Consider the following 22,441-nt stretch of genomic DNA (forward strand, 5'->3'; position numbering starts at 1 on the left):
TCATGCACGTCCATGTAGACAACTCAGCCCATGTCGAAACCTCAGCTACAAACCCCTACTACATTTTAGTATGGGATTATGGCTACTTTTTAGCCACCCCTCAGGGCTAGAAGTACAAACATCAGAAGTATAGAATGTCTTCCAGGAGATGGTGCAGGGAATGCGTCCATGTAGACTTTGGAAGCCTACATGACATTTTGGGGCCATTTGTGTAGGGATTTCTAGGGTCTAAAATTTCCTGATTGGGATGTAGAAGTGGGGATATGGATTCTAAGAGACCATGTCCACTTAGCCCTCCTCACTGAGCTCCCATAAGATGGAGGAGGACCAGGGCAGGGATCTTTAAAGCTCAGGAACCAAATCTTGCCTGGGTCTGAGGGTGATATCTGTGGGAAGGTAGGAGAATGAGCAATGATGTTCCCTGCCATAAGTTTTGCTTTGAATGTTGGGTGCAGCCCTATTTTCTCCCCTCTAAATGTTTTTCTTCTTTGTTTTCCCTTTTTCTTTCTCTTGCTCCTTTTCCCTCTTATTCCCCCTTTTATTTTTCTATTTTCTTTCCAGATCTTCTAGGTCCTCTTTTCTCATCTTCGTAACCTCCCACACCTCACAGTTAAATGCTGGGACTTTGTTACAGGCCTTTCTTTTGCAATAACATTGTCTGCTGGGACTGAGGTGGTTCTGTCCCAACAGCAATTCCACTGCCTTCCTTCATCTGTCATTTTATTTTATTTTCCTGCCTATCTAAGTTGGACTCTGAGCCTGCATATAGGTGCTATTGATATCCATGCTCATAGTTTGAAGATTTAAAAATCAAGCTTTATTATATAGGAACCATTTCATTTCAAGGTGATCAAAAAGTGGTTTGCCCTATTGACCTCCAACCGTGCATGAACAAACAACTTTTATTAGAACTGGTGATACTTGGAAAGGATATTTGGAAAGAGTGAGTCAAAGCTGTTTGTATCTTATGAAAAGCATTTTCCCCCCTCTGGTTTTAGTTCCTTTTAATTCAAGTACCTTAGCAGATGCTTTGGGTTCAGTTCCAATTGGTTTATCCAAAACTAATATGATAGAATTAATTAACTCACCATTCACCTCTTTTTACTTCTTACTTGTATAAGTAACATATGTACTTGGTAATAAAGTTTCAAACCATATAGGCGAGTTCAAAATAAAAAATAAAATTTTCCCCTGGAAAATATGACATGTATTCTTATGTCACTAAATGTGTTGTTTCAAAGAAAATATCTCTAAAAAACAAATTAACAGGAGAAAGTGGGAGAAAAGGAGTCATTTAGATCTTCATTCTCATTTTCTTTATCTTTTATTAGAGTATGATTTTCTTTTTTTAAAAGACAAAAAAAAACCTAGCTATTTAATTATATGCTTTTAACAAATAACGTACTTTCTTCTTGAAGACATTCTCATTGGAATCTGTGACTCCCTATTACAAGTTTTAGCTGTTGTTTTATGGACTTGCTGCTTGCTGTCAACTTGAGATTTCTTTCTTTTTTTTCTTTAGAGAGAGAGAGGGAGAAAGTACATGTGCAAGTGGGGGGGGCAGCAGGATAGACAGAACTTTAAGCAGGCTCCACACCCAGTGTGAAGCCCCACACAGGGCTCAATCTCATTACCTTGATGTCATAGTCTGAGCCAAAATCAGGAGTTCAGACTCTTAACTGACTGAACCACCCAGGTGCCCCTTGAGGTTATTTTTCATTGCATTCTTGGATTAGCATTATTTTTCCTTATATTTCATATCTTTCTTTTTTTGATTACCTTTTCAATTTGTTGTAATATACTCTTTGGTAGTATTTTCAACACAATCTATGGGTCATGATAAACTTTTTTATTTTTCTATGTCCAAAAATAAATCTATTTTGCACTTACTTCTGATTGATATTTTGGCTAGATATAGAATATAGATTTAGTTTTCTTCTCAGTACTCTTAAGGCATTGCTCATAGACTTATTGAATCTAATGATTTTAATGAAAATTTTGATACAGTTCTGATTCTCATTTCTTTATACATAACTGTTCTTTTTTGGAATCTTCTTGGATCTTTATTTATCATTGGACTTGTTAAAATATCCTGGATATGTCCAAATAGTGGCCTTGGAAGAAACATCGATAGTATTAAAACATACCACTCACAGAGCTAATACTTTAGAACAATAGCAATGAACTACTTCTTATCATCCTGTTGGTCAGGAAATAGTGCAGGATTTGATGGGGCTGCTGTTTTGCTCCACAGGGGTCAGTGAGGTTCACTGCTGGCCGCTGGGGTGGGCTGGAAGGACAAAGACTTCATTCACATCTTTGTTGCCTCAGTGCTCTTCCACATAGCTTCTTTCTCCAGATGGTGTTCCTCATTCTATGGTCTAACCTAAGCTTCCTTGCAGCATGGCAACTGACTTTCCCAAAAAGGGCTAAGTCAGACCTACAAGGCTACAGCAAACATAGTCTCAGAAGCTACCAAATCCCACTTTCACCACATTCTATTGGTCAAAGCAAGTTTCAGGATAAATACAGGTTTAAATATAGAAAAATTGATTCTACTTATTGCTGAAAATAATTAGGAGTCTCATCACAAAAGCCATCTGGTATCGCGAGTATTGTTTGTAACCCTGTTTGGAAACAATCAACCAAAAGGATTAATGAGAATTTTCAATCCTGAGAGCTATTATTTTCAATTTTAGGAAATTTCCTTTCACTACTTTTCTCTCCCTCTCTGTTATATTCTCTGTCCTCCCATTTAGGAATTCCTATTAGATAGAAGTTGAAACTTCAGGGTTGAACTTTTATATCTTAACTTCTCTTCTAAGTTCTGTTTTCTAAAAAAAAAATTTTTTTAAAGATTGTATTTATTTGTTTATTTGAGAGAGAAAGAGAGAACATGGGAGGGGGGAGGGCCAGAGGGAAAGGGAGAAGCAGACTACCTGGTGAGCAGGAACCCTGACTTAGGGCTCAATCCCAGGACCCTGGGATCATGACATGAACAGAAGGCAGATGCTGAACCAACTGAACCACCCATGAGCCCCCCAAGTTCTATTTTTTCATCTTTTAGAAGATTTCTTTATTTTTCTCCAGAACCTCAAGTAAATTTCATATTTTGCAACAATGTTTTACATTTCTAAAAACTCTAAAGAGTTCTTTGGTTGCATATTTTTCTTAGCATTGTATTCTTATTTTCTATATACAACTTGTTCTTGAATATTTTTAAAATGGAAGGTTATTTCTGTTCTCTTAATTATCACTGTTTATCTTGTGCTCCATTGTTTTATTTCTTCATCATATTTATGAACAAAGCAGATGAAAACAAGCTTATTTGGTAGAGATAACTAGTTTGAGTTTTCTCTGTAGGTGTCGAGGCCTGTCGAACCAAGTTTCTCCCATTCATGGAGACATGAGTGTGAGTATGAGCATTGAAGTGGAAAGCTTCACTTAGGAGTAAGATCAGAAAGCAGGCAAGTAGACCAACTTCATTCTGTGTTATGCCGAATAAGGAAGGCTTTGTTCTGGAACACTTCCATGCCCTGCTGGTCCTACTTTCTCTCCAGTGTATTTTTCTGGTTTTTGTTTTGTTTTGTTGTTTTGTTTTGTTTGCTTTAGTACTTTAATTTTATCCTGGAAACAAACATTGCAACTCTCCTAGGAAGAGTGGGATGGGTTTGACGAGGGGCCAAATTGTATAGTTGCTGGGTAAATAATTCGTTATCATCTTGTTTTTTACTCCTTTCCTACTTTGGTCCCCTCCAAGCTTGGAGCTTCTCCTTGGCTTTGTTGCTGAAGAAAATTATTCCTCTCTCTCCCTTTTCAGCCCTTTCAGTGTCCATTCTACTTTCCATCTTCTAGAGATTTATCAAAAACTCTGGTTGCTTGATGTTTCCTCCTCTCCTTTACAGCATTGCTATGCACTTATTCTTTTTTGTGCTTCTTTACTGTCCTAACTTGGGGATATACTCTCAGCCATATCGAAATGGAGGACGACAACATGATGTTAATGGTTACTTGGTATTCCACTATACGGGCGGGCTACAATTTCCTTCAGTAAGCTCCTATTTCTGAGCAGTTAGATTGCTTCCATTATTTGGTTGTTACTCTTATGAATGTGTCAAGGAGGACAAAATGTTATTTTAAGAGATAGTTTTGGGCATAGCTAGAGTAGGACAGGTAAGTCAGTGAGATAGGTTAAGTGTTTCTCATAAGAAATAGGGTTTTTTGGGAGGAAGGAGGAAGTGGGCTGAGGAGAATAGAAGATTGGGAGATCGAGGAGGTCCAGCAATATAGCAGGAAACTGAAGCCCAGGTAGAGGAAATGACCAGAAGTAAGGAGGACCTTGTCAGGAGAGAGGTGTTGGAGTTGGTTATATTCTGCTACTGTGTAACACCCTCTGTGGCCTGACACCTACAGCAGAGTCTATTATCACAGTCTTAGGGAAGAAAGGGATTGGGCAGTGTCTAGCAATGAAGGGTGACATGATGCAGGAGAGACATTGGGGATGAAGACTATAGCGGAAATAGAAGTTACTGGGAGAAATATAAGCAAGTCTTCTCCTTCCCACCCTCCATAGATCCCCAGAGACACTGGAAGAGAGTTTGGGTTTCCCACTGTGTGTCTGACAGGGATTCAGGGAAATTTAACCTGAAACTTGAAGTACTAATTCCACATATCAGGCCCATCTCAATTTCTTTTTACTGGGATACACTGTATCAGGAAAAGTCTCTTCCTTTTTTATTTTTTATTTTTTTAAGAGAGAACATGCACATAAGTGGAGGTGGGAGAAGGGCAGAAGGAGAGAAAAACTTTTTTTTTCTTTTTTAAAGATTTTATTTATTTGACAGACAGAGATCACAAGTAGGCAGAGAGGCAGGCAGAGAGAGAGAGGGGGGACGGAGGTTCCCTGCTGAGCAGAGATCCCGATGCAGGGCTTGATCATGGGGCTTGATCCCAGGACCCTGAGATCATGATCTGAGCCAAAGGCAGAGATTTAACCTGCTGAGCCACCCAGGCACCCCAGGAGAGAGACACTCTTAAGCAGGCTCTGTGGAGAGCCCATTGTGAGGCTATGTCTCACGACCCTGAGATCATGACCTGAGCCAAAACCAAGAGTCAGATGCTTAACTGACTGAGCCACCCAGGCACCTCCAAAGTCTTTTCCTTTTAATTAGAAAAGTTTTCAGGATGTCTTAGATGAATGGGGTTGAACTGCTGACCTTACCCTAATTCCACCATATAAGGGCTTAGGCTTGGGCCAAGAGTGTGGCCTGAAGGACTAGCTTACCGGTCTCACCATATCCTCCATGCCATTAAGAGGCCTTAGACTGTTGTGAAAGAAAGCTCAGCTCACACTGGCTTATTAAAAAAGAGGAAGCAATGATGAGCTGACTTGATGTGAAGTCCTGAAATAGAGTGGGCTTTACGTTAAGCTTCATTCTGTCTTTCCCTGATATTGCCATTACTCTTCAAAGAGTCAAAAAATGGCTGCAGATGATGGCACCCAGAGTAGGAAGAGAGGATATATATTCCAGATGTTTCTCTTGACAGGAGACTTTTCTCAGAAGCCTCCGGGAAACTTCCCCTCACACATGTCCACTTTTAAACCAATCCCTATACTCAATGGGGTCTTGTGGTCCTGAACAAGCCAAGGGATATGGGAGCACATAATTAAATGAGACTGGTGGGGGGTAAGACTGGGATATAGGAGAAAGGATGTTAGGGAGACAACCTCAATGCCCAGTGTGTTCTCTTCATAGTCAGAGCTCCCCTTCTCTCTCTCTCTGATGTCCCTATGATAGGATCTTGCTAATTAAATGCAGCTATCTTCATGTCCTTCCTCTGATTTGAGGACTCCATGAAGGACAGATAGCAATTAAACTTGGTTTCTCATTGTTCTCCAAGACCATTGCTATTTTCTGACCCTTCCAACAAGGACTACCTTCTGTATCTCCTTAGCTGGTTTCTCAGCATCAAAGCGTTTGTCAAGAAATTCCCATAGCCTCTACAGTCTACCAAATGTTTTACCTCATAAGCACCACCCTTATGAAAATATTGGCATCCCCAGCTATCTCTGGGATGTTACCATGACAAGTCCGTGCCTCCTCCTCTATGCAGACTATAGTTTGCTAGCTATCAGAGGATAGAAACATTTCAGATGTTGTTAGGTATTTCTAATTGCCTTTAGAGGAGATGGTACCAATTCACACTCCCATAAATAAAAAATGAGTGTTTGTCTCCTGTCAAATCCCTGCCAACATTGTGTACTGTCAACCTTTTGATCATTGTGAATTTTATAGGCTAAAACCTGGAATTCTTTATTTTGTTTATCCCTTGGTCAGCCAGAGTATACCTTAAGTTATTTTTTGTGTGTTTAAGTGTCTCTGCAGGAAGTATTTTCTGAGCCCTCGCATATTTAGGACAACCTATTGCCTACACATGTGAATGCAAACCTGAAAGTTTTAAGTTCACAGCACAATTGTTTATGAAGACAGGTGTGAAACTAGGCTGATTTTTATCTTGATACTTAACTTGATATCATTTTGAGTTCTTAAAAATTATAGGTTTTTTTTTCCTTTTGTCTTCTAGGCTTTTTTTCCCCAGAACTTATTTATGCATAAGTTTTTTTCTAAATATGTATATGTGTGTGTGAACACACCAGTTTTCCTGAAGAGCATGTTCTTAATTATAGTTCTTCTATTGCCACTGTCTATGAGTTCTGGTTTCTTTTACAGCAAACGCAAATTTTGATAAATTGTATTTTGGCTCCCTATTTCCTGTGTCTACTTGACATTTAATATCTGGTACACTTTTTCTTCACTAACTCTCCTATGATAACACACAGCACATCTTGCACATCTTAAAACTTATTAATATATACTAACACCCTTTGGTTTTTTATTCATATGTTTCATTAATAAGACATTTACAGTTTTTATTCTTTGGAGTCAGGCTTTTAGTAAGTACAAAAATAAGATGCCTACAAGGGCATTCCTTTATTCATAACTAAATGAAGGCTTTGGACCGTATAATCAGACTTTGCCCAAAGCTGTTCTCTGTGACCGTCAGTTGCTTAGACAATTCTTATATAACCATACCTGTGTGAAGAATTCAAGGCCAAAATTGGTGACACATGTTTAACACTATCCATTGTACCAATTATGAACTTTATTTCAAGAAGATGAAGTGACTAACCATTAGATAGCCACACAATTCCTGCAAACAATCATTCTCTACTTCTTACATGTCACTGTCACTGTCAACATTTATAAATAAAAGACTCTAGGTTTCATGAATCAGTAGACTAGGTATTTGGGGGTGAACTGGCTGGAGTAATTATGTGGAAATCATATACAGCTCAACCTTAATGTATTTTGTAGCTGTAGCAACATAGAAGATCATCTCAAACAATAGTTCTTCATCTCGGCTGCACTTTGCAACCATTTGGGGATGTGTGGATGAGCCCAAACACACTGATCTCTCCAGACACAGCTCCCACTTCAAGAACATCAAATGGTCCAGACAAACTAACCATTGTAAAAATATCTATTAAAATGAGCAAAGCATATGCCCTTTGGTGCGGCAGTTCCATTTCCAGGAATCTGTCTTCCAGAAATACTCAAATATATACATAAAGATTCATTTTAAAGATATTTATTTATTCATCCAACAAATATTTGTAAAGCTCATATTCATGGCCAGAACCATTCTAAACACTGAGGCTAGTAAACTGTTTGTGGCCAGGAAGATTACAGCCTTGTGGGAAAGGCCAGATAACAAACACACAAACAGATAAACTGGGGAAAGTAACAGATAACCTAAGTAACATAAGTGCTATGCAGAGAATTCAAATATGGTACCCAGTGATGTCCTCTGGAAGGTTTACTTCTCACACAGCACTGGGGAAGATCTATTTTAAGCTTCTGTCTGTCTTGACTTTCTGTTTTTTTTCCACAGGCTGTGAAAGCCTGTGGTGGGGAAGAACCTCTCTGAGATGTCTCCCCCTAGATTTCCAGCAAGGCTGAGGATTATATCCTGGGAAACAAGGCAGTCTTTTCTATTCCCAGACATTCTGAACCTTACTTGATTTCTTTCTGTCTTTTTAAAAATTTTATTTATTTTAATCTGGTAAAATACACAAAATATAAAATTTATCATTTTAACCACTTTAATCTATACGATTCTGTGTTATTAAGTACGTTTAGACTATTGTGTAACCTCACCACTATCTATCTCCAGAACTTTTTCATTAATTTTAATGAATCCCAACTTATCAATGATTTCTTTTGTGGATTGTTTCTTTGGTGTTTTATCTAAAAGGCATCACAAGTTATAAGCATTTTAAGAAATAAATTAGAGACCAAAGTCAAGGAATATGTTGTTTCTATAACTGAGGAAAAAACAATAGTAGAAAAAGTACATGCATGCCCATCCATTCATTCATTCATTCATGCATTTGTTCATACTTTTCAGACACCAAGCCATCAGAACAGACAACAGGGAATAGAGAATCAGAAGACCAAGAGGGACAAAAAATTAACTGATAATGAAATTCAAAATAAATTGTGTGAGAAAAATATTCACAGTAACTTACTGAAATCATTGCATATGCACTTGTTATCACTTTATAGAATTTAAGTGGAGTAAGAGTGTTGGGTACGTAATACTGTATGTTTTTTTTAATTACTGTATAATGCAAGAAGGATAAACTTAATTTCCACATCTAGGAAATATATTGGAAAGAATTATAAAAAATAATTTTTTAATTCTTAGAAAATAGATATTGATTAATCCCCGTCAAAGCTTTGGCAAGACAAACTTCAGGTAGGTTAATCTGACATATTTCTTTTGACAGCCATTGATCAAGATGATACATGGAATACTTTAAAAAACTGTTATTAATAGTTCATAGCCCTCTTGAAGGGACATAAAATGATTTAAGGTCTGCAAACCGGCTTCTTACATGTATCACAGATAAAATACAGTAGGGTAGTTAACTGTTGTCCTGGAGTTCCAAGAATCTTGGGTGGATGCTTTTGGGATACTTGCCTTATACTGACTGACCTAAGAAGGAGAGAGTAAATTTCATCTTCTTCAGGAGGAATTTAGGATAAAGAATAGAAAAGTCCCTTTTTTTCTGGCTGTGAAACACCATCAGAAATCATGGAAGCCCATCCTTTGGAACACTATGTGAATTCTCCCAGATTAAAACTGCTTTGATAAAGTAGAACACTGGTCAGAAACCGATAGCACACAGCTCGGTGGAAGTAAGTGGAAAGTAATGGTAAGTAAATACTTTTACAATACACACCAGATACCCATCAGCATTCTAAACCCTTCCATATACCAATACTGAGAGGGAAATAAAAAGCTTGAATATAATGTTGGATGATAAGTTCTCAGGTTGTGTCGGAGGAAAGATTCAAGATTCTCATTTAAAGAAATACTTTTAAAAAGATAGAACTTTCATGGCAGTCCACTGAATGATTAGAAGTTGATAACATATCTGTATTTTAAAGAAAGAATGAAGCCACTAGAGTGACAGGTATGAAACCAAGCTAGGGGAAAAAAAGCATTTCCAAAAACCTGCTATGTGTCAGGCACTGTTTCACGTATTGTTTTGTGATTCATCTCCTTTAATCTCCACAATAATCCCTATAGGTGAGGATCACTGTCACGGGGTGATAGATGGAGAAACTGACGCTTGGAGCAAACTCCTTGTTGCCTGCGGTGTCCCAATATCCTGGTCTTTAGGACTCTAGATTATGGGCTCTCTGCCTATGATTTATACTACCTTCTATATAACAACAGGCACCCTGGTGATCAATCAAAGCCTGAGTGGAATAAAAGGGAAGCCCATAAAATTATAGTCTCCTGTAACTATAGCTGATAGAAAGTACGTATGCATCTTGTCCCAGTTATCCATTGTTGAGTAGCAGATATCTTAAAGGTAGAAGCAGCAATCATCGTAACACGCCCACAGATTCTTCTGGTCAGGAATTAGGCAGGGCAGCATGGAGATGTGTTGCACAGTCTGCGTTTATCTCTGCTCCGCAGTCTGGCTTCTCAGTTTAGAAACCGGAATGGCTGTGAGACTGGATCAGCTGGGCCTGGAATCATCTGGAGTCTTCTCAAAGATTCCGGGCACCTGGGCTGGGAGGACTCAAAGGGTGGGCGCCGCTGGAACGATTACCTGCAGGCCGTACGCATGGTCTTACCGTGTAGTGTGGGTTCTAAGAGGGGCACCCTCAAAAGAGCACTCTCACAAGAGAACCAGATGGACCTTTCCTGGCCCAGCTGTGGAAGTCACGAAGCATCCCTTCTGCCTCATTCTATTCATTATCCACGAGTCACGAAGACGGCCCAGATCAAGAGAGGGTAATGCGATTCACCTCTTGATGAGGGAGTAGCCGGGACGCGTGTAGAGGAGCGGGTGGAATTGAGATATTGTCGCTTCAGTTTTCAGATAAACGATCTATCACACATATGATCAGTAGTCGGATAAGAGCAAGAAAGTAAAACTTATTTATCTGGACAGATTGGAGTGTGCATGTGTATGTGTGTACCTTGTGAAATATTTTTGCAAAAACATTTTTAAATGATAACCATGACCCTTGGAAGTATAAACAGCTGTAGTCAGAACAGAGATATTGGTTCCACTTTCTGGGCTACCTATCATGCCCGCGAGATAGAAGTAGTAACAGGATGACTTATTTCCTAAGCTAAGTTGAACTTAAGAGAAAAAGGCAAAGGTGGGGTGTGGCCTAAGGTACAGGAGGGACGTGATATATTTGTCTTCAGGGGTATTACTGTGACTTATTAGAAATGATTAAAACCATTACTCAAAGGATTTAGTTTAGATTAAAAAAAATCCCTGGCACACTATAGTTAGAAACTCCAATGAGTGTTCTGGAGGAAGATTGTGAAATCTTTCTTTAAACTGTCAGGCTCACTTGAGGGTTTGTAAAAATAAAACTTACCTAGGATGAGTAGAACAAATGCTAGCCTATGGCTAGGCAAGCAGATGTTCTGCCTTAATCTTTGTGAGGGCTGCTGGGCTGAATTTACTATTCCAGAAGAGGGAAATTTGAACTCAGAGGTAACTTATTTCTCTCTGTGTTTTGAGTCTAGAATTTCCCTGCATCTTTTTTTTTTTTTTTAAAGATTATTTATTTATTTATTTGACAGAGATCACAAGTAGGCAGAGAGGATGGCAGAGAGAGAGGGAGAAGCAGGCTCCCTGCTGAGCAGAGAGCCTAATGCAAGGCTCGATCCCAGGACCCTGAGATCATGACCTGAGCTGAAGGCAGATGCTTAACCTACTGAGCCACCCAGGCGCCCCTCCTGCATCTTTTAATAAGGATGGTTCGGTTTTGTGGTGTCAGTAAAAGGATTCCAGTTGCCTTCGTTTAAAAAAGCACTGCCTAGATTTTGCCCAAATATTAGTTTATGAGTTGAAGTTTTTTCCAAGTCTTAGTTGGTAATTTTTAGTGAATTTCTGCTGCTTAGTTATAGTGAGCCAATGTAAATGTGAAATTAAATCCATAGAACTAAAAGTGCATGATGAATAGAACTTTGGTCTGTGTTCAGTAGCCTACTTGGTGTATTACTGAGCTTGAAGAAACAGAGAGCAGCTGTCAATGAAAACTTTGTGCTCTGTCGAAACCAGCCTACATAAATATTTTATTTAGCTGAGATAATAACAGATTCGTAGAGTAACTTATTTTTATTGCTGCAATCTAATATGATTCTATCTAGAAACTCCTAACTATATATTTACTTCCAGTGAAGTTAAATATGTATTTAGACACATCAAAAAAATTGTTTTTGCTTTTCAGGACAAAATACGGAATCTGATTATGTGGGATCCATAGCTCTCCTTATTGAAAGTGACCATTTTCCCAGTTATGGTGAATAATTTTGCGTATCATTTTTCAAAAAAAAGTATTTTTGAGTTGAAACAAACAACATGATTCATTTTAAAAGTAATTCCTCAGAATCCAAGAGAACTATATTTTGGAAAAGGCATGGTGATGTGAGAGTTTCTAAGAGTATAAAATATAGGAGATGGATCATCATTGTGAAATGCTGGCCCCTTCCCTCTCCTTCATGCTCATGCAGATTCTACCCTCCATCTCTTCTTGAAGAAAGAACAAAGGAAAGCAGCTAAATCCCCAGAAGAGAGAATAGGCTTGATTACAAGGTGGAAGAGCCTGTCCTTGAGAGCTAGGAGGCAGCTGATTCTGATGCTTGGGAATATCCTCTTCATATTTTAAATTTGGATCAGTTCCCAGGTCCAGGCTGCAAAGATGGACTGCAAACCTGTCACTCTGCTCCTAAAAGCACTGCTTCAGTGCTAGAAGAATTATCAGTCAATGTTGTCCTCCCTCGCCTTGGTCAGCGGAGACCTGGAAATACCAGCTGAACTCAAATGATGGAAGAAAGGGTCATTGTTCCCTGGTGTAGAGACAGAGGTGGCTTTTCCTCTGGAGTCCCACCTCAAGACTCAAGACTCCTGTACTGTCTTCCTAAAGATGTTGGTGCAAACACACTCTACCACCACCAACAGTGCAACACCACAGCAAACACAAACCACAACCACAGCAAGGACTGCTGAGCCCAGGTGCAGAAATGGCACTGCCTAGTCGCTGAGAAACCATCTAGAGGGATGCTTTTCTGCTTTATTCACCCACTGTTTTAAAATAAAGGTCCTACTTTGGTGATTCACTAGAAACTACTGAAGTATTCAGCTTGAGGGTCAATACTGATAGCTGTGCTTCTTTTGAACTAACACTCATCATATAACTAGTGTTTGTTTGTTTTTTTCCCGACTGCTCTTTAACTGGGGTAAATAAAACCATATGCATGAGACTGATGAAAAATAATAAACAGTAGTAGTAGCCAACATGTTTTCAATAGTGACGATGTGCTAGAGCTATGTGTAGACATTATCTCCCAATATATTAAGTGACCACAAGTCTATGAAGTAGGGATTCTTGTTATCCCATTTTACAGATGAATACCCTAAGGCCTACACAGATTAAGTAAATTGCTTTAAGTCATAAGCCAGTAAGTGGCATAGCCAGAATGAGACACCAGCTCTGTCTGATTCCCAAACCCAACCTCGTAACTGTCTTCCTGTTCGTGGTGTTATGAAGAATGACAAGTGAACACGGTGTCATGCTGACATGGCAAATTCCGAAATTGCTTGGTTCCAGTGATTGACAAAAACAGTTAGCTCAAGAAAATTCTTACCCATCCAAAACTCCAATTTAAGTCATACTGAAGCAATGCCAGGAGGCCAGGGACATTAATCTGACAAATGAGAAGTGTACGTTGTCACCCCTGGGCAAGGAAGTTTGCTTTCAGAATGGAGTTGCCTGTCTCTCTACTACTTTGTACATCTCAAGCTTTCTGTATTCCAGGGCTGAAATAAAATCCCGGTTGGGCACATAGAATCAGACCTAGACCAGAGCAATGAGTCACAGCCAATTCAGATATTCTGCTAGTTCAGCAAAGGATATACTCTCAGGGTAGAAAGTCCCCATTAGAGTCCACAACTTATAATAGAAATAGTGTCTAAAATATTTCATGTTCATCAGGGTAATCCTTGGCAAATATGAGATTCTCTAGATGTTAGTAGTAAGACCCAACTTTTAACGAGCATTTGCTATGTGCCAGGTACCATCCTGAGCTTTCTATATGTGGACTCATGCAATTTTCATATCAACCTTATGAGTAAAAGACTATTATTATCATCTGTTCTAGTCAAAAAGGTTTAGGCTTTAAAAAGTTGAAGAATTTGTCCAAGGTCACATGATATGTGGGGAGCTAGACCTGTATGACTCAAAAGCCAGTACTCATGGTGTCATTGTTCTTATGATTCTGGTGTATGAGGAGAGCATACAAGATGAAAGAGAGAATAAGCTAAAGTCAGAAAAAGAAGAGAGTTGGATGCCTCCCCCTTTTTCTTATTTATGGAGATAATTCTTTAAAAGCAGACTTTAAGCTATAGAAAATGGGCATTTCTTGGTCACTAATGTTCTCCCAGTCTACCAGTGCCTTCCCAACTCCTAGCTCTTCTTTCTACCTCTGCAGCTAATGCTCTACATTCTGTATCCTCACCTATCCTCTCCCCAGCATTAGCATTTCTCATTTCCCTTGTTTCCCCCCAAAATCTGGCATACAAACCTCTATCCCTGGGCAGATTCAGCCCTTGCTGCTCTCTGAACTAAGCCGAGCTGGTTTCTAGGAACTGCTAGAGAAAGATCTCCCAGCCAACTGGTGGTCCCACTCCTCAGTGTAATGTGCATCTTTAACCCTTGCTTCCTTACTCCACACCTCCCACACTCAGTCCCAGAGAATATCTTCTGGAAAACTTCTAAGCCCCCCACTCAACAAATTTATCTCCACCTAAATTAGACCTTTTCCATTGCATCTCCTACTTTACTCCCATAGGGACCCATATTTCAGAGGAAGAAATGGAACTTTCCATGGGAAATTGTATGGATGGCAGCCCAAATCTTGGAGATGAGTGAGATTGCTCCAGTGTACAGTAAGAAGCCAAGGGAACTAAGGACAGAAGTTGGCATTTATTTTATGGTCATAGGAACAAAGACAGTGAAGGAACACAGAAAAGAATGTCAGGGAAGATTCCAGGAGTAGGAGGTGTTAGGGAAGCCAGCAAAGGAGTGGAAAAGTCCATAGTGTTAAATGCTGTGAAAGGGTCAACTAATTAATTGCAGCCTGACTGTTAGACTTCCTAAAGGAGAAGTTCAGCAGATACTTTTGCCCTGAGGATTTAGGGGAGGGACAGGGATTCAAGGTCAGATTGCCATGGTTTAAAGGACAAATGGTAGATGTTATGAAAATAATGACTATAGAAGACTCTATGTTTAGGGAAGTGTTTGGGCCTATACCATATTTTTTCTTTGACTGGTCTATGTTGCCTTTTCTGCCTAGCTCCCTTTTTACATGTTTACCAACATCCATTGGGAAAGCCCTAGAATATCTTTCAAGATGTTCAGTGGTAAGGAACTTTATGAAAGAAGCCATAGATGAGTGTAAGCCTGGGAAGAAGTTATTTTCACTTTCTAAGATGGGAAGACTTGTACATCATCAGTTCATCAGTAACTCTCTACTGAATGTTTCAGCTAAGCTCTGTTGAAAGGCAGGGCCTTGGCTTCATAGGGTGAAAGTCCACCAGGAAAAAGAGACATTAATTGAATTAAAAAATTATGATACAAACAATGAAATATCAGGTGCTCTGGGAATATAGAACAACAATTACTTATGGGTTTGAGGAGGGCCAAAAAGAAGGCCAAGTAGAAGGAATGGTGGAGTGAAGACAGCATTCAAACATACTTAAAAACCTATGCAAAGGCCCCAAAAGTAGGTGAGCACATGGAAAATGCCTGGAACCAGCAGGAAGTGCTATGTGGCTGAAGCACGGAGAAAACATGGGGTGTTTTCAAGATGAAGCTGGAGATGGGAATGGGAACCATGCTGGAATGGAGCTCCAGCTATGTAGAAGGAGCCCACAGAGAAGGTGAAAAGGAAATAAAGAAGGGAGAGGGATAATTGCCTTAGGAGGTTCCTGAAGAAATCAGAAAGAAACAAAATTTTGACTTCTTCTAGGTGACTCCAAATGGATTTTCCAGAGCTGTTTCCAGCATAACAAAAATGAAAATGATCCCTTCCCTTTATGACACTCCTCTTCTAAGATTTTTGCCCCTCCAATCTCCATAGCAAACAATGCTCTCTGCCTTGTAGTCTCCTTCCTGGTAAATGAGATCAACCTAGTTTAGAAAGTCATAAACCTGGAGGTGGTGTTACTCTCAAACCCTAGTAATGCTTTTCTCCTTCATGAGATCAGTCCCTAAGTCCTAAAGAGTCTATAGTCCTAACAGCTTTCAAAACCTGTCTCTCCACTCCATCTCCAGAGACACTGCTCTGGTTCAGTCTCAGTTTCTCTTACTTGGACCACTGTAACAGCCTCCCAATCCTTCTTCCTGTCTCCAATCCATCAATACACAGCTGCCAAGGTTGCCTTTTTAATATTCAAATATATGGCTATGATTCCTTTCCATAAGAGAAAAAAGAACTTAGCTATTTTCCCCATTGCCTGTAAAATCCATACTCCTTAGCTCAGCACACATGACTTTTGGAGTCTGGAACTCTTCAATATCAACTCTTGCTTTGCTACCTCATGCATATTTCAGGGCTCCTCATCACATTAGCCTGGGAATCCTCTCTTCAGCATATCTTTGTGCTAATCCCAAATCATCCACAAGGTCAAGTGTTACTTCCTCCAGAATGTCTCCCCTGTCCTTTTTCCCCAGGCAGGTTTGGGTTCCACCTCCATGCTCTCATAGTGTCCTGTGCATACAGATACCATATTGAGTATCAAACGCTGTCACAGTTGTGGGTTTCCTCCCTGGTGCTTCTACCTAACTGTACATTTGAGACATAGAAACTGACTGAAACTTGTTAATTTACAAATACCCAGGAACCAGCACAGAGCCTGGCATAAAGCAGATACTCAGCATGAATGTTGAATTGAATCTATTTCTTTGGCAGTTAGTTAAGAACAGGAACTATATAAAAATTTTTGCTGAAGTTCCTACCCCACTCCCTCCAGCAATGGAAAAGCTTTGAGATTTTGAATTAGAAGTCAGATTAGTCCAGAATTATATACCCCATTCATTTAAGTTGTAATTACATTGTATTGGAAACTATCTGGAACCCTCTGCAGTAGTCTATTGTAATTTGATGCATTTAAATTTTTATTATGATCTCCCAATTTCAAGCCAAAATAGATGTCGTGGCTTATAAATTCAAAGAGATAATTTTGTTAGTCATGGCTGGTTGTGATTGTCCAAGTCTTTCTATCAATCAAACCCTGATTTTGTTCATTTTGTTCAGGTAGAAATGAGCCCAGAAGGAAAAAAAAAAAAAAAAAAAGCTCAGTGTCTCTTCTACCTAGGATTAGTCACATGAAAATTTCAGACTAATGAAAATAAGCAGGAATGGTAAATGTCTTTTGATATTTGTTTTTCTTCTTCATTCCAGGAATAAGGATTTGGTGCTGGAGTATAATAGCTACCTTAAAAACACAAGACGACAATTGTAGAAGGAGAGTCTTTGCCCTGAAGGAAAGATTCACTGTTATGTGAGCAAAATAAGATCCTACTTGTTTAAGCACCTATTTGAGGAGTTTCTTATGTTCAAGGCCAAACCTAATTCCTAACTGATAGAATAATAAATGTTAGAAGTAGGAGAGAAATATGAGACAAAGAGATAACAAGGCCAGGAACATAAAAAAGAACCAGGAATGTATTTAATATGAAAATACATACTGTGAAGGGCTATGTACTTTCTAAGGGCAGGCCATATATTTGACTCTAAGGTGTCTAGAAGACAATAGGGAGAGGGAAATGTGGTCAGTTATCCGTATAAGAGAAAAGGCAGACTTACTCAGAAGAAGGAAATGAATTTCGGTAGGAAGACAAAACAGATATTTCTTTCCAAGGCTCCTTATTAAAGGGACAGCATGACATAATAAACAATGTCCTTGTCGGCATCCATATAGCAGTAACCATTGCTGGGTGGTTCTAATAACTAATGGTCTTATCCAAAGTGCAGTGAAGTAAAACACTTAGAATATTTAGACAAATAATGGGCTACACATAGTTCAGGCAATCCTCCATAGATAAGCTTTCTTAAATTTTTTTTAGGTGCATCCCATTAAAAATCTGTTGGAAACTGTGGGCCTTCCAACAGAAAAATGTATATGCACACCAACTTCAACTATACAGTTGACCCTTGCATGATGAGGTTGGGATGCTGACTCCCTGCACACCTGAAAATCCACCTATAAATTTTGACTCCCCACCCCAAATTAACTACTAATAACCTACTGTTGATTGGAAGTCTTACTGATAACATAAACCATTGATGAACATGTACTTTGTATGTTACATATATTATGTACTGAATTCTTATAAAATAAGCTAGAGAAAAAAAAATGCCACTGAGAAAATCATGGGGCAACTGGATAGCTCAGTCAATTAAGCATACAACTCTTGGTTTTGACTCAGGTCATGATCTCAGGGTCATGGGAATGAGCCCCCATGGGGCTCCACACTCAGCACGGAATCTATTTGAGATTCTTTACCCTTTCTCTTCCTGCTCTTGTTCTTCCTTTCAAATAAATACAATCTTTAAAAAATGAAGACTATCATAAAGAAGAGAAAGTATAGTGACAGTTCTGCACTATAAAATAGCCCCGTAGAAGTGGACCCACGCAGTTCAAACCCCTGTTGTTCAAGGGTCAACTGTAATTTCAAGTTGCAGACATTTAAGGATTTGGAAGTTCTAGACTAAAAAGCCAACTCCAGTCTGGATTTTTGTATATCTAGCCACAGTGAGGACTCATTTGACAACATGTATATGTCGCCATATAAGTAGGGTGACCAACTGTCCTGCTTTCCCCGGGACCAAGAGGTTTTCTGAGACATAGAACTATCAGTACTAAAATTAAGGTAGTCCCAGGTAAACGTCAATAGTTGGTCACACCACATACAGGTACAGAACCGTATACCTTGATAGCCAGGCAACTTTCTCTCTCTCTCTGTATGTGTGTGTGTGTGTGTGTGTGCGTGTGTGTGTTATAGACGTGAGAAGACTTTTTTTTTTCTATGAAAATTAAGGGTTTCACAAGGTTAGTTGCTTAAATTCATGGTTGTCTATGATACCAAGGGACTCTCCCAGGCAGAACTAAGAGGCTTCCACAAAATAAAATTTGAATCTAGCCCAGTGCATGAACAAACGGACAAATGTGTTCCCAAAATCTAATCCTGAAAGACCCTTCCCCCAGTTAACTAATTAACTGCTCTTTTGCCTTTCTGTAACCGCTTGGCTTTTAGGGGGTGATACTGGTCTCCTGTTTGAACAAGATACCTTCTGCTAATAGCCGAGGCATAGGCAGGAGGCAGGGGGCCGCATAGTCACGTAGGCAGGATGCTTCTCTGCTGAGTAATAAGGTCCAACTCCCCCTACTCACTCCCCCTTCCCGCCTTTTTCTTCGCGCGCGGGTCCTCCAAAGCCAATCCGCAAACACCAAATATGCCTTTTTCAAATGTTCAAGTTGTCAGCCAATCAGCTCTGCCCCATCCAAAACTTGTTTGTATCTGTCTATAAAAATCCTGCACCACCCCAGCCTGGTGTGCTCAGCTAGCAGGAGCTGCTGACCACCCGCAGGCGCCTGCGCTACAATAAAGAACCTCTTGCTGTTTGCATCCTGTGGCAGTGTTGAATTCTTGGGTAAGGGGATCCGCGGGTCTTACAATCCCTTTTTGTAAACCTACAATAGTTGGTATTTGGTACTCATCTTGACCTTTTTTTAATGTCCCTAGAAGTGAAGTTACAGGTTTTTAGTGTATCTCTTGAAATAAATCTTTTGCAAAACGTATTCCAAAGTAACCAAATGGAGACATGGAAATAAGTAGTCATAAAGCAGTTACAAGTTGGAGAGGATAATAAAAAAAAATACAACTTTGGTTGAAAATGGTTGATTTTAGGTTTTAGAATCACTGAAGTCCTTCTTTATGGTAATATTTGTGTAGCAGAGCTAGTTTTTATTAAAGTTATCAGCTGACTCTCATATTAAAATCCATATTACCAGGTGTAAAGAAATTGTTGATTTTTTAAAAAAGATTTTATTTATTTATTTGACAGAGAGAGATCATAAGTAGGCAGAGAGGCAGGCAGAGAGAGTGGGAGAAGCAAGCTCCACCCCAAGCAGGGAGCCCGATGTGGGGCTGGATCTCAGGACCCTGAGACCATGACCGAAGCCGAAGGCAGAGGCTTAACCCACTGAGCCACCCAGGCACCTCAAGAAATTGATTTTATAATCGAACAGGAAGGCTGGCCCTCAAAAACCAAATAAGCAACAAAAAATAGTTATCACGTGAGTAGAGAAGCCAAAGTCTGTCTTTGTTTTACTCTTTTGGTTATTATTAACTGCCTAGTCAGGAGAGCTCTCCTCCCTCCTTTTCCCCACAGGAAGTAGGATTCTTTTTTTTTTTTTTTTTTTTTTTTTCTTTTTTCTGGAAAGGAGAAAGTAGTATTCTTATAAAATTCCCAAGAAGCCTCAATGGTCAATGTTCTCAATTCAAGTTGTTTGGCCCATCCTCAATTCTGAAGGCTTGTAAAAGTCAGGAAAATCTACAAACAATATTCTATTATTTCTGAAGTTTTCTTCATAAGAAGATAGAGGGCCCTCACTTGCAGGAGCCATAGAGGATTCTGGGAGCTGCTGGTTGTATTCAAGCTGGGAAGAGGAAGCCAAAGAACAATCTGGAAGAATTTCGTGTAAGCATTTCTGACAAGAGATCTCAGAACAAAACTCTAAGACTACCCACATTGCTTGTGATTGCTTCCCTCATTCTAAAATGTACCTGATTTCATATTTGTAATTTTATGTTCTTTTTCTTAAAAGTGACCCTCCAAGTTGTATAAGCCTTGGGTCCCCCAGAAACATAAAACTGCCCCTGCTGGAAGTTCACTGGAGCCTTCCTTCCCTGAGAAACTCACTACTTGCCAGCAAAAGTACCCTAAGTTTTCCACAGAACAGTTAATTGGCTAGAACCAAGGTTTGGCTTCCAGTAACCTGTTATAGAATCTTATTGCTAAACTCTAAAGAACAAAGGTGCAGGAAGGTGGTGCTCAGAAAGTTGACTCCTCTGAGTACCAGAAATGGCTATAAAATAAAACTCATCATGCCTCGAGCAAATTCCAGTTTTTAATATAAATTAAATTGGGGTAATCTAGAACTGTAGACATAATCTTTGTTGAGTAAGAGAGAAAACTAAAGAAGGTGGAGCCATAAGGCACTGTTTTGCATTATGCAAATGGAAAGTATACTAGTGTGCTTGACTTAAACAAAACTACAATCTAAAATCTACAATTCTACTCAAAGATTTCTGGGATATGAATAAAGGCATTAAGAAAAATACTCATTGCACTCAGATTTATGGATAGAAGATATCATTGATTTAGTGGACCAGTGATTACAGAAAGATGAAATATCCCTAAAAAAAAAAAAAAAAAAAAACAGTCATTGAATAGTCTTTGGCTTTCAAAACTTTTCAGAGATTTGAGAGGGCAGATGGGGAAAAAAAATTGTCAGCAGTTAGTCTTAGCACCAGCGATACATTGAAAAAAGTACATGTTTGCCAAATCTCAGGTTATATCTAATGGAGTTTGAAAAAAAAATGGAGGCTAATGCTCATTAATTAGTCAAGCACGTTAGAAACATGAACGCTGAGGTTCTTTGTCCTTCATTTCTTATTGCATGCCTCTGCTTGCCTGTTGCCAGATTACTGATGCTTCCTTTCAAAGAGTAAACCATTGGAGTAAGAAAGTGTGCACATACCACTTTGGGGTACCAGGTGTGGACTGCAGGTCAATGAATCTTGACATTTTAGGTAAACAAGTGAAGAAAGGAAAAAGAGTGTGGGGAAGACAAATCATAAGTGACTCTTAATCTCACAAAACAAACTGAGGGTTGCTGGGGGAAGGGGAGTCGGGAGGAGGGGTGGGGTTATGGACATTGGGGAGGGTATGTGCTATGGTGAGTGCTGTGAAGTGTGTAAACCTGGCGATTCACAGACCTGTACCCCTGGGGATAAAAATACATTATATGTTTATAAAAAAATAAAAAAATTTAAAAATTCAAAAAAAAAAAAAAAGCATTACAAAGCTAGGGGCACCTGGTGGCTTACTTGGTCCAACTCTTGATTTTGGCTTAGGTCACGATCTCATGATCGTGAGATGGAGCCCTGAGTTGGGCTCTGTCCTCAGTGGGGAGTCTGCTTGAGAGTCTCTCTCTTCTTCTCCCTCTGCTCCTCCCCATCCCTCTGCACACACTCTCTCCCTGTCTCACTCTCTCAAATAAATACAACTTAAAAAAAAATTATAAGCTGTGTATGAAGAACTTGATGACTTTGGGAGACAGTTTCTCAGGTTTTCCTACTAAAAGTAGTATTTCTCTCTCTATGAATTTCTGCTATATGATATGACTTTAGATTTGTAAGTAGTTTCCTTAAAAAAAAAAAAACTAACTAAAGAATATCTCATATTGCCTTACCATGTAACTTCTTGCTATTTGTGAAAAGTTCTCCATTTTCCCTTTGGTTAAAGGATACACGGAATTGGGCTTAGCAATACAAGAACTAATCTTAAGTCAAATTTGAGCCAACCTTATTAACGCAAACCATATCTCTTCTATGTGTCTCCATTTCACAAGGACAGTTTCTGAAATATGATAAGGAAAGCTATCCTTGAAGTATTTCTAGACAAATTAAAAGCAGGAAATACCAGAGATTTCATGTGCTGAACTCTCATGAGATTTACTGCCCAATTTAGCAGTTTCAGCATGAGC

This window comes from Neovison vison, chromosome 3 (assembly GCF_020171115.1).
Source record: "Neovison vison isolate M4711 chromosome 3, ASM_NN_V1, whole genome shotgun sequence".
Classification (NCBI taxonomy): Eukaryota; Metazoa; Chordata; class Mammalia; order Carnivora; family Mustelidae; genus Neogale; species Neogale vison.